We start from the raw sequence: 18785 nt of genomic DNA on the forward strand, positions 1-18785 counted from the left end.
TCATAACACTTTGGAAGCACCAAAAAATTACAGGCCCCCACTGAGTTGTGAAAGTAGAAGAAGGACATTTAAAAAAATAGAAGCTCAGGACAAATACTTCCCCCACTCCCAGAGGTAAGCAGAGCCCAACACTAACATAAAGTCCAAAGTCAAGAAATAGGTTGGAAAAATGAGCACACAACAACAAAAAAGAACCTTACCGTCAAAAACTACTAGGGTGACAGAGAAGCTTAAGACAAATTCAGAAGAAGACAATGATTTGAAATCATCTACAAGCACAGATTCAAAGAAAAATGAAGACTGGTCACAAGCCCAACAAAAACTCTTTAGAGAAGTAGAGGAAAAATCGAGAAAAGAAGAGAGAGTTATGCAAGAAAATTATGAAAAGAGAATTAACACTTTGGTAAAAGAGGCACAAAACCTCCTTAAAAATCAGAATTGGTCAAATGGAAGCTAATGATTCCATGAGACATCTACAACAACACAAATAAGGCAACAGACTGAGGAGAGATAATTTAAGAATTACTGGATTATCTGATCACTACCAAGATCAAAAAAGAAACTAGATATATTTCAAGAAATTATGAAGAAAATTTCCTAGATAACTTAGAACCAAAGGAAACATAAAAACTGAAAGAATCCACCAGTCGCCTCCTGAAAGAAATCCCAAAATGAAAACTTCCCAGAATATTATAGCCAAACTCCAGAGCTTCTAGAACAAGGAGAAAATACTGAAAGCAACCAGAAATAAATAATTCAAATACCATAGGATCATAGTTAGGATCACAAAAGAGTTAGCAGGCTTGGAATATGATATTCCAGAAGGCAAAAGAGTTAGGATTATAACCAAGAATAACCTATCCAGCAAAGCTAAGTATAATCTTATAAGGGGAAAATGGATATTTAATAAAATAGAGAGCTTCCAAATATTCCTGATGAAAAGACCAGAGCTGAATAGAAAATATGGCATTTTAACACAAGACTTGAGAAAAACTTTAAAAGGTAAATATGAGTGAGAAATGATAAAGGACTTAACAAGATTAAATGGTTTAAATTCATATGTAGGAATACGATATATGTAACCACTAAGAATGTTATCATCATTAGCATAATTAAAAGGAGTCTACTTAGACAGAGGGCATGGGTATGAGTCTATTATGTTGAGATAATCTCAAAAGAAGAATGGAAGGGTGAAAAAGAGATGTACTTGGAAAGGGGGGATGGGAAAGGAATAATGGGAAAATTTATCTCACATAAAAGAGGCATGCAAGGAAAAGTTCTTACAACAGAGGAGAAAATGGAGGCAGGGAGAGTGGGCAATGTTTGAGCCTCACTCTTATCTGAACTTGTTGAAGGATGGAAGAATACATATACACACACAGTTGGGTATAGAAATTCATCTTTCCCAAGAGAGAAGTAGAAGGGGAAGAGGCTAAGAAAAAGGGAAGGGGGGAGTGACAAGAGGGAGGATGGATTAATGGAGGCAATGGTCAGAAGCAAAACAGACTTTTGAGGAAGAGACTGGGTAAAAAAGAGCATAAATAGAAGAAAATAGGTTAGAAGTAAATATACGGTTAGCAATCATGACTATGAATGTGAATGAGATGAACTCACCCATAAAACAGAAGCAGATAGCAGATTGGATTAGAAACCAGAATCCAACAATAAGTTGTTTGCAAGAGACCCACTTGAAATATAAAGACACACACAGAGTTAACATAAGGGGCTGAAGCAGAATCTATTATGCTTCAGCTGAAGTAAAAAAGGCAGGGATAGCAATCATGATCTCAGACAAAGCAAAAGCAAAAATAGATCTAATTAAAAGAGACAATCAGGGAAACTACATTTTGTTAAAAGGGACCATAAATAATGAATTAATATTGATACAGAACCAAAGGGCACCATAGGACATAGCATCCAAATTCTTGAAGGAAAAATCAAGTGAGATACAGGAGGAAATAGACAGTAAAACTATGCTAGTGAGGAACTTCAATTTAACCCCTCAGACCTAGATTAATCTAACCATTAAATAAATGTTTCAGATTATTATGCATAAAAATTACATTCCATAAAGAGCCTTTGAAGCAAAGATTAAAAATTAATTGGAAACTAAATGATCTAGTCCTAAAGAATGAGTGGGTCACAGTTCTTTGATGTCATTCCCATCCTATTAAATTGCTAGTTCCTTGGAAACAGGCACATATTTTGCATTACTTACATGGCCTATCATACAGCCTTGCCCTTAGAAGCTTAGCAGGATGTATTGCATGAATGTATATTGTTTGTTCTTTCTATCCCTTTTCTTTTTGTTTTTAGGGCAATTCATATTTGGAGAATAGGGAGGAGGGCTCAATTTTTACAGGGAGATGTTGGTTTCTTTTATTCTCTCTCCAACCAATCCTTTATAAAGCAGCCCAAATGGATATTCTAAGTGGAATATCTGTTCATCTGCTTATTCCAAGTAGAATTTTCATTTGGGTAGCACAAGTTTGACCATATTGATCCCCTGCTCAAAAATTTTCAGTGGTTTGCTATTGCCTCTAGTATAAAGTATAAATTCTTCAGTTTGGCATTCAAAAACCTTCAAAGCCTAGATAACCTACTTTATCAGGTTTATTTCCCATTACTCCCCTTCACTCATTCTATATTCAAGCCAAACTAGCCTACTTATGGTTCCCCAAACTTGACATTCCATGTCCTGCTTTCAATTTTTGTAAGATTGTCCAAGATGTCTGGAATTCTCTCCTTCCTCACCTCATTATCTTAGAATCCTTACTTTCTTTCAAGACTCAGCTCAATGCCCTCTTCTAGAGAGTCTTTTTATGAACCCTACTCTACCCTCCTTCCCTCAGTCATTATTGGCCTCATTTCAAATTATCTTGAGTATTTTCCACTGTTTACATAGAGAATTCAGGCTTCTTGAAGGCATAGTCTGTTTCTTCCCCACCACTAGTCGCCATATTCCCAGTGCCCAGCAGAGTGACTTATACATTATCCAACCATCTGTGATGTCACCGAAGGGGATGTTCCCTTCAAGGAAGCAACCCGATATCCATTCCTGCCTATTAGACTTTTGTAGGTATTCTCGCATTAGTTTACCACAGGAGATCAAGCAAACATGCTGGAGGCTTTCCAGGCTTTGACAGAAAGTGCTTAATAAATGCATTAGATCAAATTTAATTAGCCAATGAATAGGAGCAGCAGCAGAAGGGACCATGGCTGGTAAATATAGGTGTGGCAGACTCCTTGCAAATTTGAGTGGAACTGTGAGCTCAAGAAAAGAACATTGCCTTAGTCTCCAGCTGCATTGTCAAACCAGCTAATCTACTCAGTGGTAAGAAACATTTAAGCTTTGGTTCTGGCATAATATATGTTGAAAAAAATACTGACTCTTTTGAACTAGCCAAAGGCCTATCCTGGTGAATTTTTTAAGACACAAATTTGAGACAAAACAGACTAAATAATACCCAAAGATTATAGGTGCATTTTTTGTTTTATATTTTCATTTGGTAGCCTAGTTTTCAAGGACAACGGGATAGAGGAGGAATAAATAATTTACTCAGACAGGTCATCAAGCAGAAGGATATTCTGATGATTTATTTACTTTTTTTAGACTTTAAAGAGAAATTGAAGGCTACAATCTATAGACTATTACACCTGTCAGGAACCTAAGCAATCTTCAGGTCCAATTAACTCCCTTTTTTACAGATAAGGGGACTGAAGCTCAGAGAGGTTAAGGGGCTTCTTTACTATGGCATCAGGTAGTAAAGGTAGAGCTAAGATCTGGAACCCAGGTCTTCTGAACCTCGACCAAGCTCCTCCCCTCTGACTTTTTCCATGGTAGCAATTTTGCATTTGGATATTACAATAAGCCATAACATGTACCAGCAATGAAACAATCCATCGGTTCCAAATTATGAACCAAGAACAATAGCAAAGCAATCAGTCTAGAGAAAAGAGAAAAATCCTTTATACAAAAGATGCTTAAGTCCCAGGGTATCAGTTGCCCATGGGACAGGATGGGTCAAGAGGGAGTAGCGAAAGCCATGTGATTTACAACTAGATTTACAACTAGAAGGGAACTTAAAAGTCACTGAGTCCAATATCCTTATTTTAGAGACAAGAAAAATATTACAAAAAATAAAATCAAGAGCCCCAGAGAGGGTTGTTGGTTATTTTGTGTCCCTTCCATTATACCATACTAAGTCTCCAGGTCAAATGGAAAGACAAGCAAACTAGGTTCAAAATGTAAGTAGGTAGGCTGGACTTTGCATTCAGAGGGTCCAGAAGCATGATCAGGCCATAGTGGTTGGCCATAGAGGGTGGATATAAGGGCAGGAGGAGAGTTCAATCAATCAATAAACATTTATTAAGTGCGTGTTATATGTTAGACATTGTGCTAAGAGCTAGGGATATAAATAGAGGCAAAAGACAGCCCCTGCCCTCAAGGAGCTTACAGTCTAATGGGAGAGAAAACATACAAACAAGTATGTACAAAACAAACTATGTGAAGGATAAATAGAATAAGAAATAATGAAGGGAAGGCCCTGGAATCAAGAAGAGTTAGAGAAGGCTTCCTTCAGAAAGTGAGATTTTAGTTGTGACTTTAAGGAAGCCAGGGAGGTCAGGAGTCAGAACAGAAGAACGAGACCATTCCAGACATGGGGGGCAGCCAGATAAAATACCCAGGGCAGAGAGATGGAGTAGCTTATTTGTGGAATAGCCAGGAGGCCAGTGTCACTGGATAAAGGAGTTCATATTGGGGAGTAAAGTGTAAGAAGACTGGAAAGGTAGGAGGAAGCTAGGTTATAGAGGCCTTTGAAAGCCAAACCAAGCATTTTGTATTCACTCTCGGAGGCAAGAGGGAAGCCACTAGTGTTTACTGAGTTGGGGAGGGGGGGTAACATTATCAGGCCTGCATTTTAGGAAAATCACTTGAGTGGGATATTGAAGAATGGATTAGAGTGGGGAGAGTCTTGAGGTAGCCAGACAGGTGGTACTGATTGCAGTAGTGGTCTAAGTCCTCAGGGGAGAGCCTCTTAGTTCTAAATCAAAAATCTTCCTGGGAAGAGAGTTTCCACTTAGAACTCTCAGTCTATAGATATGGTTGTTCCTAACAGTAGCTTCTAAATAGCTCATAATAATATGCCGCTGATATCAGAAATGGCAGCTCAAACCTTTCACATGATCAGGTTTGACTTTTAGCCATCTTCTTATGTATGCATACATACATACATACACACACATATGTTAGAAAGGCTGTCATTTGGTAGAGTTTTAAAGGCTACCTCTGAACTTATCTCAGCAACTCCCAAATGGTGTGGAACATCTTATTATGAGAGTAAAACAAAATGGGGGCCCATGGGAGCTTTGTCAACTATTTTCATCTGATAAAAATTCAATTTTGCTTTGAAAGGAATTTAACTTAAAGAATGGGAATTGGATGTATAACTTCATTAGCCTATGGAATTAATTGTCAAGGATTCCCTCCACCTCCAATTTCTGGTCTTAGAAAATCATCTGGGACAGTGAGAGGCTGAGGGTTTTGCCCAGGATCACGCAGCCAGTATGTCAGGGGCATGACTTGAACCCCGGGCTTCTTGACTCCAAGGCCAGCTCTCTTTCCATGGTGCTTTATTTAAATAAAGTGAGGAACTTCAATTTAACCCCTCAGACCTAGATTAATCTAACCATTAAATAAATGTTTATTTATATAAATAAATCTTTATTTATATATTTAAAGAAAAAAAGAAATACAACCTCAAAACAACTTTTTAAAAACATATATTTTTAAATTTTTTAACATTTATTTTCAGTTCCAAATTATTTCCCTCCCTCCACCCCCTCCCTTAACCATTTGAGAAGTTGAGAAATACAGTGTGTGTATACACACACACACACACACACACACACACACACACACACACACACACATACACATGAAGTCATGCAAAACCTGTTCAAATCAAGTTTGGTTTTTTTTGGTCAGGGCAATTGGGGTTAAGTGACTTGCCCAAGGTCACACAGCTAGTAAGTGTGTCAAGTGTCTGAGGCTTAATTTGAACTCAGATCCTCCTGATTCCAGGGCCAGTGTTTTACTCACTGTGCCACCTAGCTGCCCCTAAAATCAACTTTTTAAAGACAATTTCAGATGGGGGGGGCAGGGGTAGGTGAGCCAGAGATGAGCTCAGAGCTGGGGCACCAGGGAGGAAGGCCATCTGGCAATAACTACACTGAGAAACAGAGCCATGTAGTGGCTAGAGAGCTGGCCTCAGAACCAGGAGGATCCGAGTTCAAGTCATGTCTCTGGTACATATTGGCTATGTGACCACGAGCAAGTCACTTAGCCTCTTAGTATCCCAGCCAACTCTCAAAGACTCTAAAGTTTCAGAGAAACTCCTTATCTTCATTACTATAGGAAGTTCCTCAATGGAATCTCCCTACATCCAGGGAGAGAGACAGAGACAGAGAAGTCTAGCTTCCAGACTCAATTGTTTCTATCCTGCTGAAAGATCCACTCCAAGCACTGTCAGCACGCTCTTCATTTTGGTGCCTTGGGACATAGCCCTAGTCACCTTATTCTACTTAGCTGTCTGGTCCATGTGCACTTAAGGCTAATATCACAATATTCAGAGGCCCCTTCATCATGCCTTTGGTCTAAGGCTGTCAAAATAGTCCTACAAGACTTAGCCTTTGTGCTAGGAACCAAAGCCTTGTTCTTCCTTACCTCGTCCTTCAAATATCTTGGCCCAGAATATCGTAGTGCTATTGTTCTATTATAAAGGCAAAAAGTTAAGTCATGTCTACACAAAAGAGGTAAGTAGATTTTCCGAAATCTTTCTTTTGATCACAACCCAAGGAACAAGAACTTTCAACGTGAGATTTCTGCCTGAAGTTATGAGGGTGGGTTTTAGTAAGAAAGAATCTGAAGGTATACTTTATTTAGCACATGTATGAAAATCAAAATGGAGCTATTTGGGGGGAAGAAAGAATAAAAGGGTACTGCCAGGAATTGAAAAATGAGGAGTTAGTTGATGTTGATTGAGCAGAAATGTTGTGCAGTGGAAAAAGTGGTGAACAGACCTGGGTTTGAAATGCAGTCTGACACTAACCCAAGGGACTATGCAAAAGCTTGATTCAACCTACAAAATGAGAACTATGTTACTTGCAATTTGTACCTAGAGGCAGGTAGGTGGCATAGTGCAGTGGTGTCAAACTTAAAAACAGGGACCTCTAAATTGAACACAAGGATCCCTGTGGACCACAAACTACCTTAGAAAACCACGTACTAATATTATCTATATGATTGTACTTATTTTGTTAAATATTTCCATATTCCTAAGTGTACACTTAGGAGTCTTCTGGACCAAATATGGGCCCATATGTTTCATAATTCTGGTTTAGATAATAGAGTGCTAAAGGGGGTGGGGTAGGGTGATAGAAGGGAGGGAAGACTGGGGGAGGGGGTAGTCAGAAGCAAAACACTTTTGAGGAAGGACAGGGTGAAAGGAGAGAAAGAATAGAATAACTGGGGGGCACAGGAAAGAGGGAAATACAGTTAACAAAAGTAACTGTGAAAAAAATTTTGAACCAAGTGTCTCTGATAAAAGCCTCGTTTTACAAACATATAGAGAACTGAGTCAGATTCTTAAAAATAAGAGCCATTCCCCAATTGTTAAATGATCAAAAGATATGATCAGTTTTTAGGTGAAATAATCAAAGCTATCTATAGCCATATGAAAAAAGACTAACTCACTCACTATTGATTGGAGAAATGCAAATTCAAACAATTCTAAGGTAACGTCTCATATCTATTAGTTTGGCTAATAAAACAGAAAAGGAAAATAACAAATGGTGGAGCGTGTGTGGTAAAAATGAGATGTGAATGCACTGTTGGTAGAATTGTGAATTGATTCAACCATTCTGGAGAGCAATTCGGAACTATGCCCAAAGGACTATAAAACCATGTATACCCTTTGACCTAGCAATACCACTACTAGATCTGTATCCCCAAAGAGATTGAAAAAAAAACAAAAAGAAAGAAGCCCTATGTATACAAAGATACCTATAGCAGCTCTTTTCTGGGGGCAAAGAATTAGAAATTGAGGGGATGCCCATTAATGGGGGAATGCTGAACAAGTTGTGATATGTGATTATGATGGAATACTATCATACTATAAGAAATGATAAGCAGGATGCTCTCAGAAAAATCTAGGAAGACTTACATGAGCTGATGCAAAGCTAAATGTACTGTGTACAAAGTTACAGCAATATTATAAGATGATCACCTGTGAATGACTTAGCTATTCTCAGCAGTACAATGATCCAAGGCAACTCTGAAGGACTTATGATGAAAACTGCCATCCATCCGCAGATGAAGAACTGATGGTGTCTGAATACAGATTGAAGCAGACTTTTTTTACTGTATTTTTCTCGGGGTTTTTTTGTTGTTGTTTTTTTGTCTACGTTTTCTTTCACGACATGACTATTACAGATATGTTTTGCATGACTACACATGTAAAACCTCTATCTTATTACTTTCCTTCTCAATGGAAGGGGATTGGGAAGGGGGAAAGGGAGAGAATTTGGAACTCAAAGTTTTAAAAACAAACGTTCAAAATTATTTTTACATGTAACTGGGGAAAAATCAAATGTTAAATAAATTAATTGGGGAGGGAAGAGAATAGAGTACTGAACTTGGAGTTGGGAAGACTTGAGTTTAAATCCTTCTTCACTCACTTATTGGCTGTGTGACCCCGGGGCAAGTCCACTTGATTTTTCTCAGTGTCAATTTCTTCACCTGTAAAATGGGGATAATAATTCTACCTGTCTAACAGGGCTGTTTTGCACACAGCATCATGTAAATGCTATCATCACTATTACTATTACCTCAAGAGGTTGTTGTAAGGAAAGTGTATTTAAGGAAATAGCTACCCCAAGTCTGAGGTAAGTTGTCAGGCAGCATACACTCAAAACTGTAGCTCATGAGCCCTCTGAGATGTGTTTAATTTTACTGGTCTAACCGGAGAACACATCAGTTCAAAATCAAAGACATTTGAATCACTCAGCATAACAAAATAAGTGACAAGCAATATTTCCCCCCACAATACTCCCCTACAAGTTATAATACTACAGTGGGAACACACATGGCCAGAGGAAACATGTGGAAGGTAACCCAAGAGACACATAGGTAGGGAGCACATAGTAAAGGGCATCCATTGCTGTAGAGCCACCCATGCCCTCCAGTAAAGTCATGAGGCAAGCTGCTTCCTCCTTGGAGTTGGGGTTCTCCATTTCTTTGTTCTTCTACCACACTGTTTTCTGCTGGACATCCTGGCAGATTTACTCTTGGCTGGGCATCTTTGTAGCTGCTACTCTCTGCTATGATCTGCTGGATTACAACTACCAAGCAATTTAGCTCTTTAGTTTATAACCCTAAGGCTATCATCTTTTGTTATGTAAACCCCAGCTAGCCCTTAAAGCATTTTAAAATCTATCTTTTAAACTAATTTTCTTCTTTCTGGGCTCAGGTTCCCTGATTCTATTTTGTTATCAGATTTGGGGTTAGAAAATTCCTTTCAACTTCTATAATACCCCTGGTCATTAGTCCTTTCAAAACATCCTAGGGACTCCACTTAGCCAAACTACAAAGCAGCTGTATGGAACTGGGGTGACAAGGTTCTTTTCAGCTTCCATCATTCCCATGGTTGCTATGCAAATCAATCTGAGGTAAATCTGAAAGGATGGAGCCAGTGAAGTTGGCTAGTTCCTTCCTTCTATGACACTGACATTTTTATGCATTCCTGCCAGCAACAAAATTACAGATCTCCCTACAGGTATAAATTTTTATGGTGTTTACTTGAATTATCTCCCCCCCACCCCCACCCATCCCACTCTTCCAGTAGAGGTATGAAGTAGGAAAGAAGGAAGATTATACAAGGAACTTAGCCTTAATTCACTGGAAACTTTCATTAATCTTCAAGATTCTTGACAGTTTTACTTTAGTTACTAAAACTTAAGGGAGAAGAGACAGGGGAGAAGGGAAAGGAGAAAAGGGAGAAGGGAGAAAGGAGAGGGGAGAAGGGTGAGAAGAGAAAAGCAAGAGAAGAGAGGGGAAGAAGAAGAAGAAAAGAGAGAGGTAAAGGAAGAGGATACAGACATAACAGACAGAGAAAGAAACAGATGGGAGAGAGAGAGAGAGAGAGAGAGAGAGAGAGAGAGAGAGAGAGAGAGAGAGAGAGAGAGAGAATTTAGGTTTGGAATTTATCTTGTGAAAAACAAGACCTAGACTAGGAGTCGAGAGACCTCATTGACTGGCTATAAAACCTTAGGCAAGTTCCTTCCTCTCTCAAGACTGGCTTCCTCATGTATAAAATGAGAGAGTCAAAAGAGATGATCTCAAAGCTCCCTTCTAGCTCTAGCATTCTTAGGTTCATTCTGGGAAGGAGAGGACCAGACAGCAGCTGCATCCCTTGCCCCTGTCACTATTCCCATTCAGTAGGCAGAGGCAGAAAATTGCCTCCTCCTTGAATTGTGTTCCCTTTTTGGCCTTCCAAACCACAGAAGCTCAGGGAACTCAGGAGCCATCCAGGGCAGTCCATACTTGACCAAGGACTCCCTCTAAACATCACTGATGGAAATTGTCCAACCTCTGCTTAAAGATGTCCAGTGAGAGACCCAGTGAACACAAGTGAAACCAAGAGCTAGCTAGCTATTTAAGACAAAAGTGTTCCAGAAAAAGGCTCTAGGCCACTTGGCATGGTTGGCAGGCCCTAGCCACCAATCTACACTCTTCAGAGCTAATATCCCTCCTTGGCCTGGAGGGGGCCTTTACCCCTTGAAGGGGATAGCACTCTTACCAGAGATATCTGCCTTCAGTTATTTGAAGGTGAAAGTACCTGAGTGTTGAGATTAGGGAACCATATGAATTCAACTCAAGCATTCTTACGGCCAAAGAAAAACAAAGTTTATTAAAGATTCGTCATTATGGGTAGACCATAAAGCATCTGCTCATTTGTAACACTAATATCCATTGGCTAGAACAATCTGAGCAGAGCTTGATTGAACCTGAGCACCTTCATGGAGGCCAGATGGATCTTATATACAGAAAGGTTGTGGGAGGGATCAAGGGTGGTCGAGTAGTCTGGGGTTATGGGAAGAGGGGTTTAGGGAGGACCAGGGTGACTGGGGGACTGGGGTGAGGTCAGACTCCAGGAATGAGAATAAGGGTGGGAAATAGCTGAAGGCTACCTGGAGATGACAGACAATGGAGAGCTAGGGCAACAGACTTGGGTATAGATGTTTTGATAGGATCAAGGGTGAGAAATGACTGGAACGTGATCCAGAGGTAACCAGACCACAGTAGCAGATAACAGATTTGGGCAAGAAAAGCCAGATCAAGTGGGAAGAATTCAAGGAGAGCTCAAGGGGGTTCCCAGAGTCTGTATAACATCAGTATCAGTAACCTATACCCCATCATGAGTATTGAAGTGAAAGTCAGAGGACCTGTGTTCAAATACTGCTCTGCTACTTAAGACCTCTGTCATCTTAGCCAAGTCACTCCAACTCCCTGAGAAGGGGCCTCAGTGATTGCCAGTAAAAAAAATCATATGTCTGACTAGAGGATCTCTAACAAAGGACCCATGATGAAAAATACTATCGGCCTCCAGAGAAATATGAACTCTGAGTGCAAATTGAAGTATAGTTTTCTTACTTTATTTTGCTTGCTTTTTTTGAAATATGGCTAAGATGGAAATGTGTTTTCCATGATTCCACATGTCTAACCAATATCATATTGCTTGCGTTCTCTGTGGGTGGGGGAAGATTGGGAGGGAGGAAGAGAATCTGGAACTCAAAACTAAAAAAATGTTATAAATAAATAATAAGTATTCTAAAAAGAAAGACTTAAGAACTCTCTTCAATATAATGACCAAGCATAATTCCAGAGGATTGTTGATGATGATGATGTTACTTGTCTCTGGATAGAGAGGTGATTGACTCGAGGCACAGAATGAGACATAAATTTGGGGGGCATGGTGGTCAAGGCTGAAATCAGTTTTGCCCAACTATGGATATTTGTTACATACAGTATTTATTTTACTTTCTTCTGCAATGGTGAGTTGGAGAAGGGAGAGAAAATAAATATTTATTCATTAAAAATAAAATTCTATTTAAAAAACACAGATGCCCAGTGAAGGGGAACTGACTACCTATGAGGATGAGCCCTTCCACTTTTGGTTAGCTCTAATTGTTAAGAAGTTTTTCCTTACATAAAGCTTAAATCAGCCTCTGCACCTCTACCTATTATTTCTAGTTCTACCTTTTGGGGCCAAGAAGAATAAATCTAATTGCTCTTTTGTATAACATCCCTTTAGCTTGAAGACAGTTATTCTTGGTAAGGGTCCATTATATAAACAAAGGTGTGAAAGTGGAAATGTCTATTGCACATTTGAGAAATAGACTTGATCATGGCAATGGGAAGCTATTGGAGGTTTTGGGAAGATGAGTGAAGAGGGCAGAGGTGTGCTTTCAGATTTGTACAGTGGTAAAATACAGGATAAATTGGAGAGAGTGAGTCTCATAGTAGGACAGTTAAAAAGGCAGTTACAATAATTCAGGCATAAGGTGTTAAGTTCCTCAGAGAAATCACTGAATCCTAGAGAAAAAAGGGACTTCAGAAGCCATCCAGGAGAGTCCTAAAGCGAAGCATGAATCCCATCTCCAACCTACCTGCCCCAAAGTCATCTTGTGCCTACTTGAAAGCCTCCAGTAAGATAGAATTTTCTCATTCATGAAACAGCCCTTTCTGGTATTGGTTAGTTGTAGTTGTAGGTGTGGCCCTTACTTGGGGAAGTTCAGTTTCCCAGAATGCACAGTAGTGAATGTTTTGGGAAAAACTTTGGAGGCTGGGCATGTGTTTATGTGACTGCAATTGGTTCACGGAGATTTCTGGGAAGGAGAAAGGAGGCATAAGGGAGAGAGTCTGAAGTTTGAGTTATGAATAGACTTTCATCTTGAGAGACAGATATATGTTGGAGGTACTGGTGAGATCCACATGTACTCCTCTCAAAATGAAAGTTTGTCTTCCATTCAAACTGTATCCTATGTCTTCTTCCTCCTTCAAAATCTTGGTGAACTGATGTGGGCAGCACATCGTTGGGTATTTCCTCTACCAAAGTGACTTCCAAAAGGTCACAAAACTGGGGAATGTCAGGTGTAAGAACTGAACCCAGTTCTCTCTCTAGCAACTACAACACAGTGTCTCTTGCATGCTCAATTAATACGTGTTGAATAAATGAATTATCCTGCTTCCAGTTCATGTAGTTTACGTCAAATGTAGACATACCTCCAACAATCCCAAGTCCTCAGCAGTTCAAACTCTTCAGTGAGGGCTGAGGGGTGATGTGAGAAGGGATGGAGAGAATATTATGGCCCATAGACATTACTCTCTCCTGAAGCCTCTGGCTAAATTTATAACCACAGGGAAGGATTTATTATCCTGCTCTGCAGCTTAAACTAAACTAATAAATAGAAAATATATTTAACCTTCCTGTTGAGGCCTCAGTTTCCTAATTTATAAAACAAGGCAACAGTTTTGGGAGGTTTCCCAGCTCTATCACATTTCAAGAGAATTGCACACCCAGTCTCCAGAATTTTTCCCCAAACATCTACTGCTATGCATTCTGGGAAACTAAAGCTCCTAAGACAGGGACTTCATTGGGATGTGCTTCCTTATGCTTAGCTAAAATCTGTCTCCCTGGCCTTCCAAATGCATCTGTCAATCAAACAAATTCAACTTTAATTGATAAACCTCTCTGGCCATAATTTCAGCTGAGATCTGTAAAGCATTTCCCAGCTGAATTCAACTTCACCAATTTCAAATTGGTTGAGAATGCTGAGGTCTTCAGGGGAAGTTGCATGAATGAACATAATAATTACTGGTAACATAATACCAATAATGATCTGCAATTATATTTCCTTTTGTTATTGCAAACAGAACTTATCTGAAGGAAAATGCTTTGGTGTTCTGGTCTTGGGATGGTTTTTGGTAAAGAGAGAGGATAAAATATTGTGGTTTTTCTCTTCTTTAAATGACTCTAGCTTGCCTACTAGAACTTTGGAAGAATTCTGTTTTCTTTTTTCCACAAATTCCTAGAATGAATCTAGGAAATCATGCCAATGACCATCTATCCATGTCCTCTTCCCCACCTGATGAGGGCATTTGGACCCTAGGCTCCCTGCACCACAAGAAATGGATGCAGCAAGCTGAGTTGGCTCAATTAATTTAATTGTAGAGGCAAAATTAATGTTGATGTTACCCAATTAATATTGAAATTAGTGACAATAACAATCAAATTTGGAGCTATCCTAGAATACAAAATTACCAAGTTTGGAACATTACTTATCACTGGATCCTTGAACTATGATACATTCACTCTGTAAACACCTGAATCTAGGTGATAGGTTCTCAGAAATTCTTCTACTTACTAACTCCTTACTTGCCCCCATAATATTAACAGTGTGCACTCTCAAAGCTACTTTAATTTCTGTTACTGTGCCACTTACTAGGAGGCACTGTGATATAGTGAAACCAGCAATAGTTCTGGAGTCACAGGACCTGAGTTCAAATCCTACCACTGCCTGGTCTTGGGCATACCACTTCTCTCTATGTATCAGTTTCCTCAACTATTAAATGAGGGAATTGGATTCCATGATCTCCAGGTTACTTTCAAACTTTCTGGCTTATGGACTCTTTTCATAAATGCCTAGATTAAAATCATTTCCTTCATAGGATTTCTTTCTCTCCCTGCTTTTGTTTAAAAGGACCAAGAGTTGTTTTGTTTTGGATTATTTTTGTTTTTTAACTTTTAATTCAGTTTGTCTCAACAAACACTAAGCAACAACTGCATGCAGGACCTTGATCTAGAAGTCTGGCACTGGAATCAAGGGAGGGACAGGTTGCTACAAAAATGAATTTGATATAGTTTCTGCCCTTAAGTAGCTTGCAGTTTAGTAGGAGAACTAAGGATAGGCACAAGTAAATAGAATGCAAAATAGAACATAATAATACATCAGAGAAGTTGAAACAAAGTGCTATGAGATTTCAGAAGAAGGAAAAAAACCTCTTCCAGTCACAGGAGTTAGCATTTCAGCTGAGCCTTGAAGGACAGGTAAGCCTAGAGAAGGGATGAGACAATCTCAAGGACAAAAATCTGAGGACACATATCAATTGATTTTACATAGGAGAAAAAACGCCTAAAGAGGACGATGTGACTTCACAGGGAGCTCTCAGGTTTACAAAGGGTTTATACAAAAGATGGATGCATGGGAACTTAGGCAAGGATGAAAGGATAATGTCAGGAAGTCTAAAGTCCAGAATAAAGTTACATTTAACTACAAGGGCTTTTTAAACTGAGATGTGAGCAAAAAGAAAAGGGAAAAGACAAACTTGACATGGATAAGGTAGTGATAATAGCAGAAAAAACCTAACTAATAAACTCCTATTTGCCCTTTTCTGGTCCAAATCTGAAGAGAGAGCATATCCTAGAAATTCATGTACCCCGGGTTCAAAAATCAACTTAACCAGTAAGGGAGGCATGGTTAGATCACCACATTTTTTCCTATTTTTTTATCAGGTTTCCAAGATACAAATGTGTCAGGGCAGCCAAAACAGCTAATTCAGCGCTGGGCTGCATCAAGAGAAATGCACACAAGAATACAGTAGTGATAGTCTTGCTGTTCTCTGTTATGAATAGACCACATCTGGGGTAATGCATTTGGTTCTAGCTGCCACATTTTAAGAAGGGCATTGATTAACTGGAGAGCATCCACAGGAGGGATACTTAGACGGTGAGGTCATTAGAGAACATATCATGTGAGAATCAGTTCAAGAAACTAGGGATATTTCTCCAGAATAGTAGAGAATTAGGGGTATCATGTCTTCTAATATTTTAAGAACTCTCATGTAGAAGGAGGATTAGACTTCTACTTAGTCTCTATTTTTTCATTCTTTTGACTTTGTTGTATTGCTTGTTTGTTTTTTGATGTCCGATGGAGTCCTCAGCTTCCACTTGCCCAATTCCAATTTTAAAGGAATTATTTTATCCATTGAGCTTTGTATCTCTTTTTTCCATTTGGCCAATTATGCTTTTTTAAGAAATCATTTTCTTCAGTATTTTTGTGCCTCTTTTACCAAGCTGTTAATTCACTTTTCATAATTTTCTTTCATTGCTCTCATTTCTTTTTCCAATTTTTCCTCTGCCACTCTTATTTATTTTTTTAAAATATTTTTTGCTCTTTTATAAAAAACAAACTTTCTTTAGCTTTTCCAGGAATTCTTGTTGTGCTTGTTTACAATCTACATTTTTAAGGCATTGCTTATAGATGTTTTCAAGTTATTGTCTTCTGAGTTTGTTTCTTGAGCTTCCTGGTCACTATAGTAGCTTTTGATGGTCAAGTTCTTTTTGTTGTTGTTGTTTGCTCTTTTTTTTAGCCTATTTCTTAACTTTGGGTGTCCTATTAGAAGTGGGCTCTGCTCACCTCTGGTGGGGAGGGGGTAGAGGAAGTCACTGTCCCAAACTTCAGGCTTTTTTTGCCCTGCTGTTTCTTTTCACTGGTAGTTCTGGAGGTCTATAAGTTTTCAGTGCTTCTGAGTTGGTATGATCCAGGGAAAGATGTGGTCATTGCTCTCCTGATGTGCATTTTGGTCCTCACCCAGAAAGGGACCCTGCTTCCTTGCAACAGCAAGTACACTTCTCTCTGCCTTGGAACTGTGACCAGGAACTGGGCAACAGAGCTGCCAAATGACACCTGGTCCTATGCCTAGGTGCCTACACAGGGGTTCCCTGTAATCTCTTTCTTATCAGTTACCCAGTCCCCTTATCATCTCTGGGTAGTGAGAGCTCCAGGAGCTGCTGCCACAGCTATCTCTGCCACCTCCAAGACTCATAGGTGGTGATGCTGTGCTCCTGGCTGGCCCCCACGCCAGTATCAAAGACCTCTCCTTCTGATCTCCTAGGAAAAAAATGGCTCAAAAGGTTGGAACCTTTTGTTGTCTATGTCTATGTCCATTTCTATGTCTATGTCTATTTCTATGTCTATGTCTATGTCACTCCAGAATTTGACTTGGTGCATCATTTTAAAGTTGTTTGGAGGGGAACGTTGGAAGAATTTGGCTTGAATGCTCCCTTTATTCTGCCATATCGGCTCTCTCTCTAATTCTCCTTAATCTCAAAGGGCAAATCTCAGAGCAATGAAAGAGTGACAGTTGAAGAGAGATGGACGTCTGCGGACACTGTGAAAAACTTCCTAACAATTAGAGCTCTCCAGCTGTGGAATGAGATGCCTTGGGAAGCAGTGAGTTCCCTCTTACTGGAGATCGTTGAGCAGGGGTTGGGTGCTCTAGCCAGTATTAAAAGAGGGTCAGCGTTGCATAGTGGATGGTGCTGGTCTTGGAAGTCAGAAAGACCTGAGTCTGAATTTCCCTTCACACATGCACTAGTTGTATAATGCTGGCTAAGTCATGTAACTTGAGATTCAGTTTCTTCATGTATAAAAGGAGAATAAGAATATCTATTTGACAGGGCTATTGTGAAAATCAAATGAGATAATGCACGTAAAACATCTTACACACCCCCAAGCGTAATATACATGCAAACTATGACTATTTGATGGGATTCCAACTGAGTTACATATTAGCCTCTAAGATTCCTTCAGACTCTGGAATTCTGGGATTCTCTGAATTTGGGAGAATGCTTTTCAGCCTTGGAAGAAAGGAATACAAAAAGAAATTAAAATCTAAGATAAGCAAGGAGATAATACCAGAGTCCTGGTTGTCCTAGATGAGCTTGAGTCCCCTCAGGCCTGAAATGTGACTATAGAAATGCTGTCAGTGATCTATGAAAAACTGTGGAGAATGAGAAAGGAGAGGCAGAATGATGGTGGAAAGAGCAGTTGATTTAGAGTCAAAGCACATGGGTGCAAATTCCAGAACTGATTCTTACTACCTGTATGGCCTTGTCCAGATCAATTTACTTTTTTTAGGAGTCAGTGTTTTCAACTGTCAAATGAAAGGCTTGTACTAGATAATCCCTGGGGCTCCTTCCAGCTCCAAATCTTTTGTTTGCAAGACTGGAGATGGAAAACCATTGGCTGAGTTTTCCAAAAGGGGGAGAAGGTAGATTCTGGAAACTATAGGCTTGATATTAATTGCCGGCAAAATTCTAAACGTGATTGTTAAAAGGATGGCTTATGGGCCCTTTCAATTAAGGGCTATGGACTGGACCATGGATAAACCAGTGTCTGCTCACATAGACTTTCCAGAGCCAATTGTAAAATTTTTACTCTGAGCATTTACACCTTGGAACTCAGCAAATACTACAAATTAGGGTTTCATTTATTGATTTGTTTATGGTCTAGATTTAAGATTTAAGAAAGTAGTAGAGAAAAATTTTAAAGTACAGACTAAAGTCAAGAGTGTGCTCAGTGTACATTTTTTCCTGGAGATCCAATTGTTAAAAAACTTACCAAGACTTTCATTGGGAGAAGGAATTTCTGGATGAAGAAACTCCTTCTACCAATGTAAAGTAGCATCTTCTCTGCAACTTGATCTTAAAGAGTTCCTTAGAGCAGTGAGATACTAGGTGAGTTGTCCAGGGTGACACAGCTGCTATACGCTGGAGGCAGGATTTGAACACAGGTCTTCCTGGTTCCAAGGTCAGCTCTCTATCCATTGTACAATGCTGACTTTTTAAGAAGACAATTTAAATTTTTAAATGAACCTTTAA

This window comes from Trichosurus vulpecula, chromosome X (assembly GCF_011100635.1).
Source record: "Trichosurus vulpecula isolate mTriVul1 chromosome X, mTriVul1.pri, whole genome shotgun sequence".
In the NCBI taxonomy this organism is placed as follows: Eukaryota; Metazoa; Chordata; class Mammalia; order Diprotodontia; family Phalangeridae; genus Trichosurus; species Trichosurus vulpecula.